The sequence below is a fragment of the Terrapene carolina genome, unplaced genomic scaffold (genome assembly GCF_002925995.2).
Source record: "Terrapene carolina triunguis isolate 2854851 unplaced genomic scaffold, T_m_triunguis-2.0 Scaffold243, whole genome shotgun sequence".
In the NCBI taxonomy this organism is placed as follows: Eukaryota; Metazoa; Chordata; order Testudines; family Emydidae; genus Terrapene; species Terrapene triunguis.
The window spans coordinates 536920-541742 of record NW_020664594.1 but is presented as its reverse complement, the minus strand read 5'-3'; positions in this window follow the sequence as shown (position 1 = coordinate 541742).

The window sequence follows — 4823 nt, the reverse complement described above, 5'->3', positions numbered from 1 at the left end:
GCCTGGGGGGTCCCGCAACGCCCCCGGCCCCTCCCCTCGGGGGTAGAGAGCGGGGTGGGTCTGGATGGGCCCGTGGGAGGGGGGGGGCAGAGGGGCCAGGCGGGAATGGGCTGCTTGGGGGGGCTGGATGGGGGGCAGAGGGGCGAGCCAGGCATGGGCTGCTTGGGGCAGAGCGGGGGGTGGGCCTGGGGGGCCTGAATGAGCCAGCAGGGGGTTGACTGGGGGGCAGAGGCGCCAGCTGGGAATGGGCCGCTTGGGGCTTTGCTGCCCCTTGGGTTAGTGATCTCTGTATGAGGCCCAGCCAGACTCTACCCCACCCGGCTCCTTGTTCATCTCACAGCCCTGGAAACAAGCGGGTCTGTGGGACCCTGGGCAGGGCAGGCCCACGGGCGGGGAGAAGGGCGAAGATGAAGAGCGGTGGGGCTCAGGCTGCCTGCCTGGGGAGGTGTCACTGGAGTCCAAAGACTGTTCCCGATTACCCTAGTGAGCGTGCAGTCGCTCTCTTTGCATGGAGCAGGAACAAAGGGAACTAGCCAAGGTCCCGCTGCTTGGGAACGCGGCACAGAGCTCACATTGCAGTGTCCCCAGAAAGCCCTCCACACCCTGCACCACCCTCAGCCTTGCCCCTTCTCTGGCACGTCCCATCTGGCTCCCAAAGAGCTTCCCAGGCAGGAGTGAATCAGTCTTCACCGCTCCCCAGAGAAGGTCAGTCTCATTGTCCCTATTTCCCAGAAGGGGAAACTGTAGGATAAGTATAAAATTAAAGAATTCAAGTTAGCTTAAGGTTGGTTAGGGAAATATATCTGTAAAGGAGTTTGACCCTTGCAGTCCGTCTAACCCAGGGGAGGCCAACCTCTGGCTCCGGAGCCACATGCAGCTCTTCAGAATATGTGGCTCCTTGTATAGGCACCGACTCCGGGGCTGGAGCTACAGGTGCGGGGGGCGCTCACTGCTCAACCCCTGGCTCTGCCGCAGGCCCTGCCCCCACTCCACCCCTTCCCGCCCCCTCCCCTGAGCCTGTCATGCCCTCGCTCCCCCACCCCCCCCCAGCCTCCTGCATGCCAGGAAACAGCTGATTGGGAGGGAGGGGAGGTGCTGATCGCTGATCGGTGGGGCTGCCAGTGGGCAGGAGGTGCTGGGAGCCAGTGCGTGGGGGGAGCTGATGAGAGGCTGCTGACGTGTTACTGTGGCTCTTTGGCAATGTACATTGGTAAATTGTACATTGGTCCTGCTAGTGAAGGCAGGGGGCTGGACTCGATGACCTTTCAAGGTCCCTTCCAGTTCTAGGAGATGGGATATCTCCATTATAAATAAAATAAAATAAAAAATAAAATAAATTCTGGCTCCTCCTCAGGCTTAGGTTGGCCACCCCTGGTCTAACCTTATGATTCTATGTGTTGTAAAGAAAGGCCCTGGCTAGCAGGTAGATGGAAGGCATGGTGGAGAACAGGAGCAGGAGCTTGCGAGGGGGAGAGAAGAGAACCGGAAGAAGATGGAGGAGTTAGTTTTGTATAAGGAGCCCATCTCGTTCTTGCTGCATGATCGCTCATATCAGGCTGTGGCATGATCGCTCATATCAGGCTGTGACCTGATCTACCAACCTCCGCTTGGCTGGAAGCCACTGGGGAAGTAGCTGCCCTGAGGGCTTGCTGGTGTGATGCAATGCCAGGTTTGAGTAATGTGTTAACACAAAGGCTGCACCATTACATGACATTCGTGAACAAATGCTCAACACAAGCGGGAGGAGGTTTGCCGAAGAGTCACCAGCTGTTCGAGCTGGTGTCATGCAAAATTCAGCCCCAAGTGATTCAGTCCAAAAGCAAAACTACTCGCGCTGAAGGCAGCCAGTGCAGATCTGTAGAGAAGAGCGTAAAGGAACTGCAGGTTCAGTTGCCTACTGGGCCTGGTAGAACACAGCAAGGAGGTACCAGTAACTGGAAAGGAAATGCCAGGGCACTACAGAGCAGTGGTGCACCTCCACTGGGTCTGACCATTGCTATCAGAGACTGATCACTCACTACACTGCTCACTGCCAAAGGCTCAGGAAAAGCCACTGGTAGAGCTACCCAATGGCCAGCAAGAGAGGAGGCGGGTGATGTGATATCTTTCATTGGACCAAGCGCTGTTGGGGAGAGAGAGAAGCTTTCGAGCTTACACAGAGCTCTTCTTCAGGTCTGGGAAATTAACTCAGACTGTCACTGCTAGATACAAGGTGGAAGCTCCAAAGCTGGTCTCTCTCATTTGGTCCAATAAAAGATATTCCCTCACCCACCTGGTCTCTCTCATATCCTGGCTACAACAACACTGCAAACAACAACAGCTGCAAAGCTCGGTTAGCTAAGTCCTGCTTGCAGCAACACCACCATCCCGTCAACTCTGCTCATCAGCCTGAAAGCCATGACGACTATTTAGGCTTCTCAAAGGCTCATTCCCCTGGTAGAATTTAGTCTGTTTCCACTGGCTGAGCAGTAAGGCGATGCTGCCTAAAATAGGAGACGGACAGTTTGTGCCACCGTGGGTGCAGCATAGGAGGCTGCAGGATAGATGGACGGACAGACGGTTTGTGTTTCTGCTTAACAACATCACAATGATCGTGCAGAGAGTGCGATCGCCTGGGGAATAGCAGTGCAGTGGAATAGCTGAACAGAGAAGACACAGAGTTGGGGGAGGGCTCTGAATGAGAGGGCGGGAGCCCTGCTCAGTCTGTCTGGGAGCTAGAAGCTCAGCAGATGGATAAGTCGCATCCCAGCTCTGGAAGCAAATTTCTTTGTGGTTTAACTGTAAGAAGAGATAAAACGTCTGAGCTGGTTTAATCACAGGTTTCTCCAGGTCAGGGTCGTTTGGCTTCCTTCCTCTGCGATCTGGATACAGCTGATTGTCTCTCCCTATGGTTTGTAGCTGGCTGTGAGTGGCAGCAGATGACGGCTGCAGATGGGAACTGCTCCCCAGCTCAGGAGCTCAGACTGGAAACATCCCTGCTCAAAGCCAGGTAAAAGCAAATCCAAGGACATTTAACAACCACAATCTCCTGCACTAATCTCCATCCAAGGGCATTCTTACTGGGGATCAGAACTGCTTCCCTCTCAGTGCTGGGCCGGGGCCAGTACTTAAACGCTCCCTGCTCCTTTACACATGAGCATCACCAAACAGAAGCAATATTGACAGAAATGTGAAGACATCCCCATGGGCTCACTGTGGGGAGGTCTGGCTGATCTGTCGAGCTAGGGCCTTTCTGAGCTGTCTGCGGATCTGAGAAAAGAGTCCAACTCCTGCTCTGTCACAGGACTTCCAAGAAAAGCTGTGATGTCCACAAGAAGTGACTTGATCCTATCCACTCCCTTGAGCCTGCCTGCTGTAGCAGCTTGTGAGGGGAACTGGGGACCGCTCGTGACGACAGCAGCTGCCTGGCACTCAGCCAGGCTTTCAGACTGTGGGGAGCTGTGATGAACGTGGGCGTTTTGGGTCACATTTTTATTTGAGTGCATCAGTTTACCTGCTCACATTGTACGGAGTGTGCAGGGAACGAGGACAGGCAGCCTGTCTGAGCTGGGTGCAAATGCACCCTCAGGAACTGAGTGGAATCAGTGTCTATGAATGGAAGGCCCTGAAGAGACCATGGGTGCCCCAAGGACTGAACTTTGGCTTTCCGACCCGTCAGCATTAAAACAGGCTGAGCATGTGAACGCAGCCTGGCGGGAGCTGGAGAACAAAGGGACGAGGTGCCAGGTATCTGTGTTAGGAGCTGGGTTCGCAGTCGGAGAGAGAGACAAGGAGACAGATGGATTTGAGGCGTCTCCGGAGAGTGTCCCACGGTTCTGCTAACACGGGTCACCTCTCTGCTACAAACTACAGCTGACAAGTTATGTCATTGTACAGCTGCTGTAATTTGTATATGGCTCAGGCACATGCATACTTGGCTGAATGTACTCACCAGGTGTGCTTGCATCGATATAAAGCATGGTGCGTCGTGGGAAGGTATCCCAGTGTGCCACGTGCCCCTGTCCGGCATGGTGTCTTTTGGGAGTGTTTTGGGGGACAGTAACAATGCGCCCTGGGATCCTGGTTACTAGGGGTCAAGTTCCCAACATGCAACTTTCGCCGTCCCATAACTTTTGAACTGGTTTTTAACAATTTCCCTAACCCGGTGAAGTTTAAAATTGTGAGCAGAGCGGTCACTGTCACAGGGACTGGGGTGTTGTGGGTCGACACAGGTCATTCAGTGTCTAAATCGCACTGCACCAACCATGGCTTTGTGCTATTTGGAGGTGTCATTTTACTGTGCCGTCGTAATGGACACTTACACAAGCCAGAGACAAAGTGGAGTGTAGACACATGCCAAGTTAGGTCAGCACAAGACAACTTCTGTCATAAGAACGGCCATATTGGATCAGACCAGTCGTCCATCTAGCCCAGTCTCCAGTCTCCGACAGTGGTCAGCACCAGAGCTTCAGGGGGAGTGTACAGAACAGGGCAATTTTGATCCACCCCGTCTTCCCCTCCCAGCTTCTGGCAGTTGGAGCTTCAGGGTCACCCTGAGCATGGGATTACATTGTTATGCTTATAAGAAGCACGTGGGATCTTTTTCAAGGGAAAAGGCAATACGCTGCGTTTATTGGAGATACAACAATTAGCACGTGCATTCAGTCACACACACATACTGTCCCACCATTCGATGTTATAATTGCCAGTCCAGAGTCCGGATCAATCTAGTGGCCAGCTCGGTTGATCACCGGTAGGGAGGAGCCAGGTTCTGTCGATTTGTCAAACTAATCTAATTTCCTTCTTTGACGAGGTAATCAGCCTAGTGGAGGGCGGGCGGGAAC